The following is a 20,795-nucleotide window of genomic DNA, read 5'->3' as shown; positions in this document are numbered from 1 at the left end:
ATGAGAGAACAACGGAAAGGACACCATTGTAGGCATTTACTACAGGCCACCCATGCAAGCTGAAGATATGGATGAACTCTTTATGCATCAAATGGCCAAGTTCTCCAAATAATATGACATAGTGGTCATGGGAGATTTCAACTATCCAGACATTTGTTGGGAATCTCTCTCAGGCAAAACTAACAGGTCAAGCAAATTCTTATCCACTCTTGCTGACAACTTTATCTTCCAAAAGGTAGGGGAGAAAACAAGGGGATCTGCTACCTTGGATCAAATCCTTATAAACAGGGAGGAAATGGATGAGGAAGTAAGAGTGGCTGGGACCCTAGGAGGTAGTGACCATGCTATTTTAGAATTTTGGATAACTAGAGGAGGAAGACCTGTGAAGGCTCAGACTTCAAGGTTAGATTTCAGCAAGGCAGATCTTAATGGACTCAGGAAGAGAATCAGAGGGTTCCAATGGCTGGGTATCCTTAAGGACAAAATTGTTGAGGAAGGTTAGGAAATCTTGAAAAATGAGATTTTCAAAGCACAATCGTCAACAATTCCAAAAAGAGGGAAGAATACGAAGCATTTAAGGAAACCAGGATGGATGAACACAGAACTTAAACACATGCTAAGAAGGAAGAAAGAAATGTTTATCAAATGGAAAGAGGGAGGCATATCTAAAGAAGAATATAATGCTGCCTGCAGAACCTGCAGGGCACGAATCAGATTACTAAAAGGATTTTGGGGCTATGTCAAAAGTAAAAGAAAAGTCAAAGATGCTATATGATTTTTACAGGATGAAAATTATGAAATGGTAAGAAAGGATGTTGATAAGGTAGAACTTTTAAATTCCTTTTTTGCATCTGTTTTCTCTCAGAAAGGAAATGTAACATCAACTGATCCTCACTGTCCTATTAAAGCAATAGAAGAATCCAGGATATCTATAAACAGAAAGATAGTGAGGAAACGGTTAACTAACATAGATGAATTCAAGTCTCCAGGTCCAGATGATTTACACCCCAGAGTACTGAAGGAGATAGCAGAAGAAATTTTTGAACCCCTCTCCATAATCTTTGAAAATTCTTGGAGAACAGGAAAAGTTCCAGAAGACTGGAGAAGAGCAAATGTTGTTCCTATCTTCAAAAAGTGGAAGAAGGTGGACCTAGGGAACTATAGGCCGGTGAGTTTGACTTCTATACCAGGAAAGATCTTTGAACAAATTATTAAACAACATGTATGTAAGTACCTGGATAAGAACGAAGTGATTAACCAGAGCCAGCATGGGTTTGTAACTAATAAGTCATGTCAGACTAACTTAATTTCCTTCTATGGCAGAATCAATGACTGGTTGAATCAGGGAAATGCTGTAGACATAATATATCTTGACTTCAGCTAAGCATTAGACAAAGTATCTCGCACCATCCTTATTGAAAAAATGACTAAGTATGGAATGGACAAGGCAACTGTTAGGTGGATTCATAACTGGCCTAGTGATCAGACCCAAAGAGTGATCGTAACTGGCTTCCAGTTGGAAGAATGTCTCAAGTGGGGTACCACAGGGTTTTGTACTGGGCCCTGTATTGTTCAACATCTTTATAAATGATTTAGATGAAGGAATTGAGGGTACACTGATTAAATTTGCTGATGACACAAAGCTAGGAGGGATAGTTAATACTAGAGAAGAGAGAGCGAGGATTCAAAAAGATATAAATAAACTGGAGCAGTGGGCAGCAACTATCAGAATGGTTTTTAACAGGGAAAAATGCAAAGTACTACATCTGGGCAATAAAAATGAAAAAAGCATATACAGAATGGGAGGAATAGGCCTAAGCAACAGCACATGTGAAGAAGACTTGGATATACTAATAGATCACAGACTGAATATGAGTCAACAGTGTGATGCAGCAGCAAAAAAGGCAAATGCAATTCTAGGATGTATTAACAGAAGCATACAGTCTAGATCACGTGAAGTCATTATTGCCCTCTACTCCTCTTTGGTCAGACCTCATCTGGAATACTGTGTCTAATTTTGGGCACATTTTAAAAAAAGACATCAACAAACTGGAGCAAGTTCAGAGAAGAGTGACCAGAATGGTGACCAATCTGCAAACCATGTCCTATGAGGAACGGTTACAGGATTTGGGAATGTTTAGTTTGCAAAAAAGAAGACTGAGAGGAGACTTAATAGCTGTCTACAAATATCTCAAGGGCTGTCACATTGTAGAAGGATCATCTTTATTCTCATTTGCACAAGGAAACACTAGAAGTAATGGGATGAAACTGAAAGGGAAGAAACACAGATTAGATATTAGAAAAAACTTTTTAACAGTTAGGGTGGTCAATAAGTGGAACAGGCTGCCATGAGAGGTGGGGAATTCTCCTTCCATGGAAGTCTTCAGAGGCTGGACAGACATCTGTCTGGGATGATTTAGTGAATCCTGCTTTGAGCAGGGGGTGGGACCAGATGACCCAGGAGGTCCCTTCCAACTTTACCATTCTATGATTCTATGATTCTAAATGGTATCTTTGTATTCTGTCTTTAGTTTTAATTTTCATGACTACTACAGTTGTATGCTCTGCGGTCGTACCCTCTGCGACCACAACCGGCCCATGAGGGAATTAAGCCTGTTGACACCAGGGCATATTGCAGCTGGATGTGTGTCCCAGGACAGGACACAAGGGACAGATATATCAGGATTGGCCCAATATGAGGAACATATATAAAAGCATAGGCCAGGATGAGGGACATATATACCAGAATGGGGGACATATATACCTGGATGGGGGGACATATAGACCAGAATGGGCCCAGGATGGGGGACATATATACCAGAATGGGCTCAGGATGAGGGACATATATATCAGGATGGGCCCAATATGAGACATATATACCAGAATGGGCCAAGGATGGGGGACATATATACCAGGATGAGCCCAGGATGAGGGACATATATACCAGGAAGGGGCTCAGAACAGAGAACATATATACCAGGAGAGGGCCCAGGATAGGGGACATTAGTACAGGAAGGGGGATATTACTACATTATGGTGGAGAGGGGGTACATGCATGTCTTTATAGGATTTAGAATGCTACAATGGCCAGTACATGTGAAAAAACATGCGGGAGGGGGAGGAGGCCAGGTAGGGAGGGTGGGAGCCAAGGTCCAAATTGTGCACCGGGGCCCATAGTACTCTAGTTATACCACTGGTTGCATCCTACTTCCTTTAAACATAGGGTGCAGCTCAGATATGATGAGTGATACGTTACAAAATAAAGAATTTATGTAGGATACTTCCATCATAGTGGCACTTTATTTCTCTATCTTCATCTTTTTGGTCTATATCTTCCTGTTTTTTTGTTTGTTTTTTTTTTGGGGGGGGAGGATTAAGAGCATTTATGTCCAGGATATCAATTGCATCGATAAATAAGTATATAAACTCTAAACTTTGGACTAAATATGTTGAGGAATGTGCTGATACGTACGTGGAAGTGCACACCAGAAGTTAGTGCATGCTGGATATTTGTATACAGACAGCTCCAGATCCTGTGTCCTAGATCCCCATCCCTGCAGGATTCCAGCCCTGCTCTTCCACTCCTCCCCCTCCTCTCTCATTCTCCTCTGTGGGGAGGCAGAGCACATAGATCCTGCATCAGCACCAGCCACAGTCACAGCATCTCTGCTCTCCATCATCAGCCAGAGTGGGATATAGGGGGTGGGGGGAGAAAGAGGGGGACACCCTACCACATTATACTGGAGTGGGCTGGAGGAGGTGAAAGGAGTGAAAGAGAGAGACCTCTGTAACGCTGCAGAAGGAGGAGAGGGGGAGGAGAGGTAGAGAGAAGGAGGTGGTGGTGGTGGCGACTAAGAAGGGGGGGGATGCAGCCGGTTTTCACCTGAAGACATAGAAGAAGAAAGACTGGAGAGGGTGAAAGGAACCGTGTTGAATATTGCACACTGGAGAACAGGTAAGACTTATGTATGGTGCTAAGGAATGGATGGTAGAACTGACATTTATGATCATGGGGGGGCTACACATTGACTCCCATATTGACATGGATGCAGCAATAGTGGCCAGAGTGGGATTTGGAGAAAACACAGGGTGGAGGGCAGTGTTAACCTCTCCAATCCCATAGTGCTGCTTGTATTTGCATTGGTTGCGTTAATGATACATCCATCACCCTAACGCTGAGTGCAGACCCTAGGATACATCGCAGGGCCTTTTCCAGTTAGGGGTTTGTAGGGTGTTATGTTTCAACCACCACATTGCTTATACACAGGCTGCCCACTGTCCTTCAGTGTGTTTTTCTCTTTTAGCAAAAGCCCCATGGGGATATTTTTATTGGTTTTCTTATTGGTCATGCCCAGACCTAACTCCTCAGCCTTGCCCTAAGATACAGTCAGGGATGTGCTTATAGGATACATTGTATACGGTTTCACTGATTTAGGATGTTGGTGGCCTGTAAGACTCATCAAAACTATCTATATATGTTCACATAGTCTGTAGTTTTCCTTATCTGTGTTTACCTCGAAACAGAATAGTGAGCAGTATTTACCTCCGCTTGTCATATCCTGTGATGTCACTGCTGATGCCAAGCAGGGTTTCCTGCATGTTGACATCATGGCTACCTAACCACACCCCTAGCATCCCACCTGCATCAGGACTAATACCCCAACCATGCAGAAAGAAAGGCTGAATCATAGCTTTGTAATTGCATCTTCATATAAGCATCCAATAATGCATCAGTGCCTGGTGTGGGGTGAGGCGTAAGCAGCAGAGGGTTAAATCTCAGCTCCTTTCAGTGTTTGCTGCAGCCTCATTTCCTCTTTGCACTGTGATCTCTCACTTTTCTCATTCTGATATTCTACTTCTGTTCTCCTACTTCCTTCGCTGTCTCACACTTGATTTCCCCATATCCCTCATCTTCTGCTCCATATCTCATTGCATTCTCTTCACCGCTCCGTCTTGCCTCTCTTTCATGCTGACTTCCATTGCTGTCTAATCCCTTGAAGTGTTTGTCTCCCAAGCCTAATATGTATTCCAGTCTATCACCGTAATTTGCTCACAATTCTGGTATTCTTCGTTATTGCTCGCCTTCATATTGCTCCTGTGGCTTTGTGTGTATCTTTTACTAAATACTTAGTTTTGATTGTTAGTAGCTGACAATTCATGAGAAATGTGTCAAATGGTAGTGGTCTTCTGTAAAAAAGATTGATGTGTAGAAAGTCTTTGGTCCCAGGTATCTACACCTACAGACCATACTGTAGTGGTCTTCTGGAAAAAAAAAATGCTTCCAAAGAAGATTGAGGTGTAGAAAGTCTGTGGTCCCAGGTGTCTACAGTATGCTTGTGGAGCCTACTGTAGTGGTCTTCTGTAAAAAAAAAATGCTTCCAAATGAGATTGAGGTCTAGAAAATCTGTTGTACCAGGTGTCTATACCTACAGAGCCTACTGTAGTGGTTTTCTGGAAAAAAATGCTTCCGAAGAAGACTCAAGTGCAGAAAGTCTGTGGTTCCAGGTGTCTATGTCTGCAACACTACTACGGTAATTGTCTTCTGGAAAGAAATACTTCCAAAAAAGATAGAGGTTTAAAAAGTCTGTCGTCCCAGGTGTCTATGCCTGTGGGACCTAGTGTAGTGGTCTTCTGTAAAAAAAATGCTTCCAAAGAGGATTAAGATGTAGAAAGTCTGTGGTCCCAGGTGTCTATGCCTGTGGGACCTAGTGTAGTGGTCTTCTGTAAAAAAAATGCTTCCAAAGAGGATTAAGATGTAGAAAGTCTGTGGTCCCAGGTGTCTATGCCTGCAAACTCTACTGATTGTATAAAGGAATGTTCTTTTGTGTGCTCTACTTTTATGCTACTATTATAATTGCTCTATACAATTATTTTACATAATTCCTATTTAGATCCAAGAGGTCTCACTAGATCACTTCTCCGGGGGTCTTCACTATTCTATACACTTTTGCAATATATCTCAACACTATAGGTGCTACCACCCTGTAGTACATACTGTACATCAATTAGTGATCTGATTCCAGCAATCAGATCAGTACTCTATATATTGAAAAAAGCGGTTATAAGTGTAACACCCCATATTGTGGTACCAAAAATGTCAGATCAGGGATTCCCTAACTGAAGTGTATGACCCAGGGGTAGCACTAGTAATAATGGAATAAATAATCAGATTGAATGGAAACCAAAGAATCTCTTAAAAGTATATTTTACTGATCTTATATTATATAGTTATTACAGTAGAACACAAGGTTGCCAACTTGAATTTTTATTTTTTCTGGACAGTTAAGTAAAAAATCACAGACAGACAATATTTTTTACTGACACATTGGAAAACCATAATAAATCACTATGATTGTTAGTGATCCATGTCTACAGTCCATAATCCTGACATGAAGACACCAGCTGCATTCACTATAAACTGTAAAATGTTGATAATTGCTGTCAAAATAATCTGTATAAATTACTTCAACTTTAAAAAAAAAATCACAGACACCTTAAAAAAAATTACGGACAGGACAAAAAAGTGCCCTGTTTTTATGGACTGTCTTTGGAGTTTCTGGACAGTTGGCAACCCTGGTGTTGATATGAAGAATAGTATGGCTACTAACAATAGGACATTGTAACAAGAGATGGTAAAGATCAGATTACATGTTATTGAAAGTCTGCTGGAAGGACACATCTTGCAAACTGCCATGCTGACAGTTTCCTATGTGTGAGAATGATCGGTGTAACACTAGCTCATAAATTGTTACCAGAATCCATAGATTCATACAGATTATCAGACACGAATACGTTTTCTACCCCAATCTGACAATTTTGGGAAATTCAGTTGTCTTCTTCATGACAAAAACACAACTGTGTCATGTTCTTGACATAAACCATCATGGCTGGTAATTTTTGCAGCTAGAGGTCGCTTGGTGTCCTGAGTGTTTACATTGTCTTCCATATCTCCACCCCTAGTGCTCTTTTGCAACCCTCTACTAATGTGTGTCTGCTGTCTTTCCCCCCCAGCCCTATAGTTTCAGCCTCCACCTCCCTCTCCCATCTCCTCCTGTGCTCCATCTTCTCCCCTGTGTAATCTGCACTGTGCAGTTTTGTGTACCCTCAGGTTAATCCTGCTCACTATAATCTGCTGCCCCCTCTTCTCACATCCCAAACCCTCTACATCTGTCTCCTTCTCCTCTTGCAATCACAACCTTTCATTCCAGCATCACTTTACTGTATTCAACTTTCCATTCTTATAGGCACCGCGTCATCATCATCATCATACCATCATCATCTTCCTTGCAGGACATGATGGATTGGCAGCCATGTATATTTCTTACTATTTAGGTGGCTCATAGCAAAATTTAATAAAATACAAGAAATTTAGTATATTTGTTTTCAATATTCCATAGGTTCCCCGAAGAGTTCTTGACATTGCATTGATCTCGATGTCGTCTGAATGCCTATGAATGTGTATGTGTGTCCAGTCACCCGTGTATGGTTATAAATATACAGCTATGTATGCATGTGTCTATTTACTTATGTATGGGGATCTATATTATATATACATTGTATATATCTATATATACAGTGGGGAAAAAAAGTATTTAGTCAGTCAGCAATAGTGCAAGTTCCACCACTTAAAAAGATGAGAGGCGTCTGTAATTTACATCATAGGTAGACCTCAACTATGGGAGACAAACTGAGAAAAAAAATCCAGAAAATCACATTGTCTGTTTTTTTTTTCATTTTATTTGCATATTATGGTGGAAAATAAGTATTTGGTCAGAAACAAAATTTCATCTCAATACTTTGTGATATATCCTTTGTTGGCAGTGACAGAGGTCAAACGTTTTCTGTAAGTCTTCACAAGGTTGCCACACACTGTTGTTGGTATGTTGGCCCATTCCTCCATGCAGATCTCCTCTAGAGCAGTGATGTTTTTGGCTTTTCGCTTGGCAACATGGACTTTCAACTCCCTCCAAAGGTTTTCTATAGGGTTGAGATCTGGAGACTGGCTAGGCCACTCCAGGACCTTGAAATGCTTCTTACGAAGCCACTCCTTCGTTGCCCTGGCGGTGTGCTTTGGATCATTGTCATGTTGAAAGACCCAGCCACGTTTCATCTTCAATGCCCTTGCTGATGGAAGGAGGTTTGCACTCAAAATCTCACGATACATGGCCCCATTCATTCTTTCATGTACCCGGATCAGTCATCCTGGCCCCTTTGCAGAGAAACAGCCCCAAAGCATGATGTTTCCACCACCATGCTTTACAGTAGGTATGGTGTTTGATGGATGCAACTCGGTATTCTTTTTCCTCCAAACACGACAAGTTGTGTTTCTACCAAACAGTTCCAGTTTGGTTTCATCAGACCATAGGACATTCTCCCAAAACTCCTCTGGATCATCCAAATGCTCTCTAGCAAACTTCAGACGGGCCCGGACATGTACAGGCTTAAGCAGTGGGACACGTCTGGCACTGCAGGATCTGAGTCCATGGTGGCGTAGTGTGTTACTTATGGTAGGCCTTGTTACATTGGTCCCAGCTCTCTGCAGTTCATTCACTAGGTCCCCCCGCGTGGTTCTGGGATTTTTGCTCACCGTTCTTGTGATCATTCTGACCCCACAGGGTGGGATTTTGCATGGAGCACCAGATCGAGGGAGATTATCAGTGGTCTTGTATGTCTTCCATTTTCTAATTATTGCTCCCACAGTTGATTTCTTCACTCCAAGCTGGTTGGCTATTGCAGATTCAGTCTTCCCAGCCTGGTGCAGGGCTACAATTTTGTTTCTGGTGTCCTTTGACAGCTCTTTGGTCTTCACCATAGTGGAGTTTGGAGTCAGACTGTTTGAGGGTGTGCACAGGTGTCTTTTTATACTGATAACAAGTTTAAACAGGTGCCATTACTACAGGTAATGAGTGGAGGAAAGAGGAGACTCTTAAAGAAGAAGTTACAGGTCTGTGAGAGCCAGAAATCTTGATTGCTTGTTTCTGACCAAATACTTATTTTCCACCATAATATGCAAATAAAATGAAAAAAAAACAGACAATGTGATTTTCTGGATTTTTTTTTCTCAGTTTGTCTCCCATAGTTGAGGTCTACCTATGATGTAAATTACAGACGCCTCTCATCTTTTTAAGTGGTGGAACTTGCACTATTGCTGACTGACTAAATACTTTTTTTCCCCACTGTGTATATATATATATATATATATATATATATATATATATATATATATATATATATTTATTTAATGTGTATGTCTGTTTACCTGTGAATGAATGCACAAGTGGGTATGTGTATGTGCATATATGTATGTTCACATATGTGTATATATGTTCTATTTCACGTAATATTTATTTATTTATATTTTATATATGTATATATATTTGTACTAAATATGTATATTCATATGCTCTATTATGTGTAATATACACTCACTGGCCACTTTATTAGGTACACCTGTCCAACTGTGTGTTAAGACTTAATTTCTAATCAGCCAATCACATGGCGGCAACTCAGTGCATTTAGGCATGTAGACATGGTCAAGACAATCTCCTGCAGTTCAAACCGAGCATCAGTATGGGGAAGAAAGGTGATTTGAGTGCCTTTGAACGTGGCATGATTGTTGGTGCCAGAAGGGCTGGTCTGAGTATTACAGAAACTGCTGATCTACTGGGATTTTCACGCACAACCATCTCTAGGGTTTACAGAGAATGGTCCGAAAAAGAAAAAAAATCCAGTGAGCGGCAGTTCTGTGGCCTGAAATGCCTTGTTGATGCCAGAGGTCAGAGGAGAATGGGCAGACTGGTTCGAGCTGATAGAAAGGCAACAGTGACTCAAATTGCCACCCGTTACAACCAAGGTAGGCAGAAGAGCATCTCTGAATGCACAGTGCGTCGAACTTTGAGGCAGATGGGCTACAGCAGCAGAAGACCACACCGGGTACCACTCCTCTCAGCTAAGAACAGGAAACTGAGGCTACAATTTGCACAAGCTCATCGAAATTGGACAGTAGAAGATTGGAAAAACGTTGCCTGGTCTGATGAGTCTCGATTTCTGCTGCGAAATTCGGATGGTAGGGTCAGAATTTGGCGTAAACAACATGAAAGCATGGATCCATCCTGCCTTGTATCAACGGTTCAGGCTGGTGGTGGTGGTGTCATGGTGTTGGGAATTTTTTCTTGGCACTCTTTGGGCCCCTTGGTACCAATTGAGCATCGTTGCAACGCCACAGCCTACCTGAGTATTGTTGCTGACCATGTCCATCCCTTTATGACCACAATGTACCCAACATCTGATGGCTACTTTCAGCAGGATAATGCGCCATGTCATAAAGCTCGAATCATCTCAGATTGGTTTCTTGAACATGACAATGAGTTCACTGTACTCAAATGGCCTCCTCAGTCACCAGATCTCAATCCAATAGAGCATCTTTGGGATGTGGTGGAACGGGAGATTCGCATCAGGGATGTGCAGCCGACAAATCTGCGCCAACTGTGTGATGCCATCATGTCAATATGGTCCAAAATCTCTGAGGAATGCTTCCAGCACCTTGTTGAATCTCTGCCATGAAGAATTGAGGCAGTTCTGAAGGCAAAAGGGGGTCCAACCCGTTACTAGCATGGTGTACCTAATAAAGTGGCCAGTGAGTGTATATATGTCTGTGTATTGTGTAATATGTATATATTTATATTATATATGTGTATATATATATATTATATATATATTTGTATTATATATGTATATATGTATTATGTGTAATTATATATATATATATATATATATATATATATATATATATATATATATATACAGCACTGGCAAGAATTAAGAGACCACCACATGAAAACCCTGTCATGGGCAGCCCAATCTCCAGACCTGAACCCCATTGAAAACCTCTGGAATGTAATCAAGATGATGATGGATAGTCACAAGCCATCAAACAAAGGAGAACTGCTTAATTTTTTTGTGCCAGAAGCAGTGTGAAAGACTGGTGGAAAGCATGCCAAGACGCATGAAAGCTGTGATTAAAAATCATGGTTATTCCACAAAATATTGATTTCTGAACACTTCCTGAGTTAAAACATTAGTATTATTGTTTCTAAATGATTATGAACTTGTTTTCTTAGCATTAATTGTGGTCTGATAGCACTGTTGTTGTCTTTTTGTAATTTTGACCATTTCTCCTTTTCAGAAAAACAAAGCAAAATTTATTGCTTGGAAATTTGGAGACATGTTGTCAGAAGTTTGTAGACTAAAAGAACAATTCACATTTTACTCAAAAATATACCTATAAGGCTGTGTTCACACACAGCGGTTTTTTTTCGCATTTTTCCTGTGGATATACCAAAAAAATCCACTCAAAAAACACCTAAAAGAAGCTTCCCATTCAGTTTAATGCATTTTACACTTTTTGTGCATATTGATGCGTTTTTTACCGTGAAAGAAACGCTTCGCGGTAAAAAACGCAGCATGCTCATTAATTTCTTGGTAAACTCTCCGCATTACTGGCTATTTTCTATGTGTCTAGGGACGCTCCGGAAAAAATTGCGCCAAAAAACATGTAAAACCCGCAGCAAAAATGCACAAAAATCGCGGCAAAAAAGCGCATTTTCTGGGAAGGAGTCCGGTTTTCACGCAGAAATTTTCTGCATATGTGTGCACATAGCCTAAAGAGAAAAATCAGACAGCCTGAACTTCTGAAAGTGGTCTCTCAATTTTTCAATTTTTGCCAGAGCTGTGTATGTATATATATATATATATATATATATATATATTTGGTTATGTGTATATATGTGTTCACATCTATTTTTTTTAAAATGGCTGTCTGTTTGGTCCTTCCCTACTGCTCCGTCTCATTTATTAGATGAATTATGGCACCATTATTATCTGCATTTTGTAGGAATTAATCTGCAGTCTATGGCAGATTCTCATTCTTACTCATATTAAGAATATTTCCCTACTTTGTTGTACGCTATTGAGATTCCGTTGTTGACTGTCACGTAGTGTAGGATGATCGCTATCTCTGCCCATGGCTTTTTGTTCCTTCTACTTCCCATAAACCACTCTTTGTTACTCAGATTTACTCAGTGTCTCTATGTGAATATATTTAATCTTTTCTGCATGATCCTTATACTATTGGTGGTTTTCAAACTTCGGCATTAAGGTTAATGCTTGTTTTGTTTTTTTTTGTTTTTTTACATTTTCCTTTAAATGAGCCGTAACAGAGATTTTCCATGTGCAGGATATAAGGGTTAATGACCTTACATAAAGCAATATGTGCTCCCATTAATATCCATTTCCATGTGAAGCCTCCATGATCTGATCTTTTTCCATGTTGAAGGCACAAACACACAGACATCTCTCTATGTCAAGTCTTTCAGGCTGCAGTTTAGAGAGAAATTACTCTTTGCAGATTATTAATGCTACAAAGGCTCACCTCTTAACCCCTGCATTGCCATATAGTGCAAGGGAGAAGCATATTGGATGGCGCTAGAGGATTCCTGCATGTCTCAGGGTTACAGAAATGAAACTCATCCTCATGGTCTGGGGGCAGAAAGATTCATGCACTAACACGCCAGCATGACAAGGACATTACAAGGTCATCTGGATGCTCGGAATCTTAAAACAATCCGGAAAACCATCCTGATGCAAATTGCACTAGATAGATAGATTTAACCCTCATGTAGGCGAGTACATGTACTCCACTGTATAACTCTCATGGGGTTAAAGTCCATGACATGACTCAGGAGACAGTAGAAGGAAATAGCTTTATGGATGACAGGGTATGAGACATCATTTAATGGAGAAATAGCCACATTTACAAATAAACATTATGGAAATCTCATCGAGAGCAGACATTCCTATATTCAAGTAGCACCGACGCTCAAGGGAGAGCACCTAACTATTGCAAATGGGATTGAGCGGGTTTTAAAGTCAATTCTCAAAGTTCAATTGTCCTATATGGATGTAACATCCCCACCTGTATAGTGCCTAATGCTACACATTGTACCGCCAGGGGTTTATATGTGTATGAAGCGTGCTGGGCGCATTATCACTGGCGCGCGGTGCATTTTGGGAATTTCTTTGCATGTCCATACACAATGAAGCCCAAGTGATTGTATTTGATCTTCAACCATGATTCATTTCCTACTGGGGCATTATATAAGTAGACCCTCACACTTTTAATTATTTTCCCTTTATAATAACCTGTACTGGCTTAATTGCTTGAACTAAAAAAAAAACCTTTACATTATTACAGCAGTGTAGGAAAATAGGATGCAGGGGGTACGACCAAAGAACACCCTGAAAATGGGTCATGTTGGAAGATGTTATGCACTTTCTAGATGCACTAGATTCAGGAAAGGAGAATAACTTTTCTATGGCCACTTGTTGATTATGGTTTATTGTTCCCGGTATCAGCCATTTCAGGTGGTAGTGAGAACGATTTGCGCATTCCCTATCGATATTGTAGGCTGAACCAAAAACAAAACACAAAACAAATATTCTAAAATAAAAAATTGCAAAAATTGCATGAAGGTAGTAATAATAATAATAAGGGTATGGAACCATCCTGTCTGGACTATGCTATTACTGGTGGTTCAATCCCTCGGTCCTTGTTCACATTTACGTCACTTGACAAGTGGAAAGGTTTTAAATACAAGAGTTAGGACTGTCACACAAGGGTTGCCGTGACGTGGCGGGATGGCTTGTACATTATTTTGATCAAAATTATGTTAACTAAATACCCTTATTATTATTACTACCTTCATGCAATTTTTGAAATTTTTTACTTTTTTATTTTAGGATATTTGTTTTGTGTTTTGTTTTTGGTTTTCTCTGCGTAAAGGTCATGTGTTCATATGCATTTACATTTTGCATACACATTAATTTACTTTTTTAGCTCAGACCCAGTTTCTCATTGTAGGCTGAACGTCCACAATAAAGTGCCTGCCTCCAACTATCTCATAGATTTACCCACAAATATACCGTATTTCACTGGTTTGCAAGTGACATATTGATATTTTTTTCTATGCTGCACTTTTAAAAGCTTTTGCCACAGTATTTGTCTGTACCTGGTAATTCAGACCCACACGAACTGCAGAAATTCTATTTTTCTTACTTCTTGTCCTATGGTAATAATAACCTGTAAATAATTTGTAGAAAATGATTAAAGGGAAACTGTCAAAAGGATTTTACACCCCCAATGTTTTGTATGCATGTAGTATTTTCATAGACAAGTCCAGTAATGGCCAGTCTGTTCCACCGTTACTGAAAAATCAGCATTTTAATTAATATGCAAATGAAGCTGTAGTTCTGAAGACTGTCACTCCAGCTCTATTCCAAGCACCACGTCTTCCTACTTGACTGATGGCTTCTTTGCCCGAAGTCACACTGAATAGAGACTATCAGTCATGTAGGAGGAGGCAGAGCTGGGAGGGGAATAGAGCTGGAGTGCCAGAGGCTTTGCATCTACAGTTTCATTTACTGACCATGCAAAAGTATTACAGGACTTGTCTTTGACAGAACTGCATGCACATACGAATAGTTTGAGGGGTGAAATCCTGATGGCACATTCCTTTTAAGGGCTACTAAGCATCTGGTGAAACGGATACTAAGCATCAGTGCTTTTTTTCCAAGGGTAAAAAACACTGGCGAAACAGGGTTGTCAGGGTCATTTCACATGTAGACATGATGCACTTTCGCTAAGTAAGTTGAGTTTACCGCTTTCTATATATTTCTTCAACAAAAAACATCTTGTTTAATGTATTGCTCTGAGCTTCTTACAAGTGGATTATTTTTGTCCAAGGTTGTTGAAATTAGATAAACATTATTATTGAGATTACAAGGCCAAATGTCTCAGGTAAACTGAGGATGTATGCAGTTGCACTATTCATTTTATATGGATTAATACTATTGTAATAATAATAATAATAATAATACTCTATTTTTGGTTCTCTTTACTATGATATATTTATGATTCCGCATTGTGAACGTTCATGCAGACTCTTTCTGCTTTCTTATAAAGTATCTCTTTTTAATATTTTGCTGAATAAAATAAAATATTTTATTATAAAGCATATAGCTATTCTTTAAATCTGAGAAGATTCTAGTCTTGGATCGTGAGGTTATATTTTATTGGAGGTGGTATACAATATTCTAATATTGGGACTAAGCTGTTAATTCTCAATTAGACAATGCGTGCATTTCTAATGCGTCCCCAGCCTATTGCTGAGAAGCACTTGGTACTTAAGGCACCTCCACCTTTTGGGAGGTGCTTTAGCAATATTCTTTTTCAGTGTATTTATGCAGCTGCTGAGTTGCCATGTTCTTTCCTGCTCCTGCCAATTTTGGGGCTAAATACCCAGGCCTGAACCCTGAATCTGTACCTGAATCTGATCTTTCCTGTTTTTACCTCCCTGGGGGCTGAATACCCAGGCCTGAACCTGTGTCTGTCCTTGTCTGAATTAGGACCAATCAGGTTTAGACCTGTTTGTATCTAAGTCTGAATCATTTCCTAAATTCCCTGTGTCTTAATCTATACCTATCTCTAACACCTGCAGTGTCTGAATCTGTACCTATCTCTAACACCTGCACTGTCTGAATCTGTACCTATCTCTAAGACTTGCAGTGTCTGAATCTGTACCTATCTCTAATCTGTTGTCTCTGTGCAACATCAGTGGTTTGCTTGTACTCTTGCTACTTCATTGTAAGTACCTTGTGTGAGTCTGAGTCTAGTTGTCCTGTGTGTACCTCTCCTTGTATTGGTCTTGTGTAAACTTGGTCTTGTCTGTCTGCGTTGATTTGCACTGTGGATTCATAGTTTTAAAAATTTTTTAAATAAATACTGTAATTTTAGGAGCTGGAATTGTCCTCATTTTTACTCCTTAAATAAGCCTGGCTCAGTACTGAGCCCTATAAAATGCTATTAGACAATTACATTTATTTTATCTGACGCTTGTTTCCACAGCACAGTAATATATGTAAGAGGAGCAGACTGCAAGCAGATTTTTTCCATGAAGGAACCTTAACTACACCCATCCATTGTGATAATGTACAGAACTGTATCTATATAAATGGATAACAGTTCCACTCGTCAAAAAATATTGTGGTAATCACTGTTAGTGTTCGTCGCTTTATAGTGTCATTTACGGATATGAATATTCTGCTGTAATGTGGACGGGAAGGACCTGCTTAATAGATGGATTTCACACTTAATATAATGGAAGTATTTTTAAAGCAGAATGTTCAGAGGTTGTAACAGTGAATTTCATAGAGGAGCTGCTATGATTCACACATTCTGTATATTAATTTTTTCGGGGAAACATTTTTTGAGATTTCTTATAAATGATATTGTAGAACAATATTTTCCTTCTTTTTGAAGCCTAAAATGGCTGATAACAGGAAGCATATTATATATTCAGAAGATGATACTTTGTATTTCATTATTTATGGTTAGTTACGGACCAGAGGAATGAAGGTATCTTCTGGCCATTGGTCCTCTAATGATTAGTTCCCCCCGATCAACCTCCTTATAGGTAAAACACATTTCAGAACATATATAACTAAGGCAAAATTTGGGTTTCTATTAGGATGACCTCTCATTTGCGTACTGGGATCAATGTATCTTTCTGTTGTAGAGATTTCTCTGGTATTTAGGACTAAGATACCCCATTGTATTTCTAAAAGATCCCAATGACATAGTAATAACTACAGTATAATTCTACTTCCCACCTTCCAGCAGCTTTTACCACTTTCACGACCTGTCTAAGGTGCTGAAACCCCCCTGATAACTAAGGCATGCTTCATTTCCACATACTAGGGTCAGTAAGCTGAAACTGTCAGCGTTGATTTAGGTATAAGTAATAACTTTGCATAATGTAGAAATACACGGGAATTTTTTCAGTAAAGATGTGGTTGTCAGCAGGAATCTAACACTACTGCTCAGAATGAGCATCCTTCTCTTAGTGTTAGATTTGTTGCCTGTTATTTTGCATCTAACGGAGGATGATATCAGGCATATAGATGTCCACATTTTTCACATTGCTTCCCATTAGTCAAACATCATCTGTGTGAAAATAAATCCTAGTTCAAGTGTGATTCTCACTAGGAGCATAAATAAAATAAATCTTGTTGTTAAAATCCATGGTTTTAACTCTTTAAAGAGGTTTTCAAGTAGAAATATTCAATCAATAAAAATTGTTACAAGGGTTCTAGCTTTGGGAGTCCAACAAATGTTATAACTAGGTTCTGGCAGTGGGTTTAATGGAAAGGTAACCATGCACATAAGTATATCCTGAAGCTCTTGGACCCTCATGCCAAATCTGTACCAAGGCTTTCCATGAATATATTCTTTATAATACTACTATCCTCCTAAGTGATAAGACCTCATCAGAATCAAGGTCCCAGGTGCAACTGCCTATAGTTATGCCTTCGATGATTCAATAATAAATTCCTATGAATGTTGATGTCCGTGCCTGCTCATCTCTCCTCAAAACAAGGATATGTGCAGTCTATTGATGATATGATTGGCACCTTTCAGCTAATAAACTACCAAGCAATAGTATTTGGATTTGCATAATATTTTATAACCAGGATTTATTGCTTAATATAGTTGATGTTGTGTTTGCGCAGATATTGTCAGAACTTCAACAGAATGAGTGGAGAGTCGCTAATTCATGGCCAGGTCTCTTTTAACAACATCCCAAAGACATATGTTGGAAGACCCCCATTCTTGAGATAATTGCACGTCCAAGCGTTATATATTGAATCAATCCAAATTTTATCACGGGATATGCTATAATTGTAGCAGATAGGAATACTCAGCTAAGGCTTCTTGGATAATCACTTCCTACCAGTCAATTGTAAATAGGAAGGACAGTTTTTAAAGATTTTCTTTTAAGCATTGTACATCTGCAAATTGTTTTCCATAGTGGAGTTCATGTATAATAATCTTCTTGTTCCCCAATCACAATGGTAACTTCTAGGATCCATCCAACCCCCGAAGACCCCAAAGAAAATTCAAAAGCACACAACTGGATAAATGTGTTCTTGGATAATATTTCAGAATGATTGGATAACTCAACCATAAGAAATGTGTAATGTCTGCTCATGGTGCCTCACATCATGGAATCATGCATCTGTTGGGTATATGCCCATTTTTAACCCACTAGCCAGTGAGATACAAGATTTCGGGAGAGCCTGGAAAATTGCTTCATTGTGAGTTCTGATAGTCTAAGCCAAGTGTACTTGGCAAAATTTTAACTTTTCCATCAGGAGCTACATTAAATATGTATAAGGTCAGTTATTCATTACATCTCATTGTCAATAAATAATTTTATGGATCTCGTTGCTGACAATGAACACAACCAAGCACATGCTAGTTATTTGATGTATTAAATTACAGGCTTGCAGAGAATAATGCCTCCTTATAATATAAGGGTATACACTACTCAACAATGAAATTGCAAGAACAAGAAGGAAAATGTGTGGAATTTTGGAAATCACAAATGCAAATGATGAACATTGGAAAGAAAAGTTTCAAAACCTCTTAATTTATTTATTTTTGAGTATGAGCACCATGTGCAGAAATACATACACTTGCATGCCTTGTGTGAGAAACCAGAGGCTGTAATGGCACAATTAAGGCTGGATTATGTTTATTCTCTTAAGTGAGGAGTCCCACCTTCATCTTGGACACAGCATGGATTGGTCTGAAGACCACATGGGTAACACTATGAAGAGGCCGTCACGAGGGAACGTCACGCAGGTCCTAATCCTGGGATTATGATGTGGGGTGGCACAATGTATAGTAGCAGAACCTCTCTAGTTTTCATTACAGGTATACTAAACAACTCAGTGTTACATTGATTTGGCTGTGGAGCTAGTGGTATAACCATTTCTCCAAAGTGTTTCAGGAGCCATTTTTCAACAATTCAGTAATAGGTCACATCTTGCTTATGCTACTGTGAGAAGAATACATGGCCTAAATGCGCTATAACTTGCAGTGACTCCGGACTTGTCTCCTACCAAGCCCATCTGCCTTTGTGTTTTTAGCGAACTGCCAAAGGAAGCTGACAGCAGTAGATCTTGATGATTTGCATGGTCAAGTGCATTCAGTAACACTGGTGGGCACAGACAGAAGAGGGTCCATGTACAAGAACGATATATGGGCCCTTTGCAGTCCACTAATTCATCATAATGCACAATTCCACCTGCTTTGAAGGTGGCAGTGGCCTCCTTACCTCTTGTGCCCGTGTGCGACTGCACAGGTTGCACCAATGGTATGTCCGCCCCTGTTCAGCAAGGCAGAACCTTCCTCAAATAACCAATCTCAGTGATACAGTCATGGCCAAAAGTATTGACACCCCTGCAATTCTGTCAGATAATATTCAGTTTCTTCCTGAAAATGATTGCAAACACAAATTCTTTGGTATTATTATCTTCATTTAATTTGTCTTAAATGAAAAAACACAAAAGAGAATGAAGCAAAAAGCAAAACATTGATCATTTCACACAAAACTCCAAAAATGGGCCGGACAAAAGTATTGGCACCCTCAGCCTAATACTTGATTGCACAACCTTTAGCCAAAATAACTGCGACCAACCGCTTCCGGTAACCATCAATGAGTTTCTTACAATGCTCTGCTGGAATTTTAAACCATTCTTCTTTGGCAAACTACTCCAGGTCCCTGATATTTGAAGGGTGCCTTCTCCAAACTGCCATTTTTAGATCTCTCCACAGGTGTTCTATGGGATTCAGGTCTGGACTCATTGCTGGCCACCTTAGAAGTCTCCAGTGCTTTCTCTCAAACCATTTTCTAGTGCTTTTTGAAGTGTGTTTTGGGTTATTGTCCTGCTGGAAGACCCATGACCTCTGAGGTAGACCCAGCTTTCTCACACTGGGCTCTAAATTATGCTGCAAAATTTGTTGGTAGTCTTCTGACTTCATAATGCCATGCACACGGTCAAGCAGTCCAGTGCCAGAGGCAGCAAAGCAACCCCAAAACACCAGGGAACCTCCGCCATGTTTGACTGTAGGGACCGTGTACTTTTCTTTGAATGCCTCTTTTTTCTCCTGTAAACTCTATGTTGATGCTTTTGCCCTAAAAGCTCTACTTTTGTCTCATCTGACCAGAGAACATTCTTCCAAAATGTTTTAGGCTTTTTCAGGTAAGATTTGGCAAACTCCAGCCTGGCTTTTTTATGTCTCGGGGTAAGAAATGGAGTCTTCCTTGGTCTCCTACCATACAGTCCCTTTTCATTCAGATGCCGACAGATAGTACGGGCTGACACTGTTGTACCCTCGGACTGCAGGGCAGCTTGAACTTGTTTGGATGTTAGTCGAGGTTCTTTATCCAACATCAGCACAATCTTGCGTTGAAATCTCTTGTTAATTTTTCTTTTCCGGCCACATCTAGGGAGGTTAGCCATAGTGCCATGGGCTTTAAACTTCTTGATGACACTGCGCACGGTAGACACAGGAACATTCAGGTCTTTGGAGATGGACTTGTAGCCTTGAGATTGCTCATGCTTCCTCACAATTTGGTTTCTCAAGTCCTCAGACAGTTCTTTGGTCTTCTTTCTTTTCTCCATGCTCAATGTGGTACACACAAGGACACAGGACAGAGGTTGAGTCAACTTTAATCCATGTTAACTGGCTGCAAGTGTGATTTAGTTATTGCCAACCCCTGTTAGGTGCCACAGGTAAGTTATAGGTGCTGTTAATTACACAAATTAGAGAAGCATCACATGATTTTTTGAACAGTGCCAATACTTTTGTCCACCCTCTTTGTTATGTTTGG

At 39.8% G+C, this 20,795-nt stretch overlaps 1 protein-coding gene across 1 annotated transcript in view; it reads left to right on the top strand.

The window, feature by feature from the left end:
- Positions 1-3,760: 3,760 nt before the first annotated feature.
- The window catches only part of DLGAP4 (DLG associated protein 4), a 305,990-nt gene continuing 288,955 nt past the window's right edge, over positions 3,761-20,795 (top strand). The window contains exon 1 of the mRNA XM_073555302.1: positions 3,761-3,955. The gene's annotated coding sequence lies outside the window, so the exon portion shown is untranslated. The remainder of the gene's footprint in view (positions 3,956-20,795) is intronic.

This window comes from Dendrobates tinctorius, unplaced genomic scaffold, assembly GCF_039654945.1.
Source record: "Dendrobates tinctorius isolate UK_male_01 unplaced genomic scaffold, ASM3965494v1 ptg000223l, whole genome shotgun sequence".
Taxonomy (NCBI): Eukaryota; Metazoa; Chordata; class Amphibia; order Anura; family Dendrobatidae; genus Dendrobates; species Dendrobates tinctorius.
This window is presented reverse-complemented; position numbering and strand designations above follow the sequence as displayed.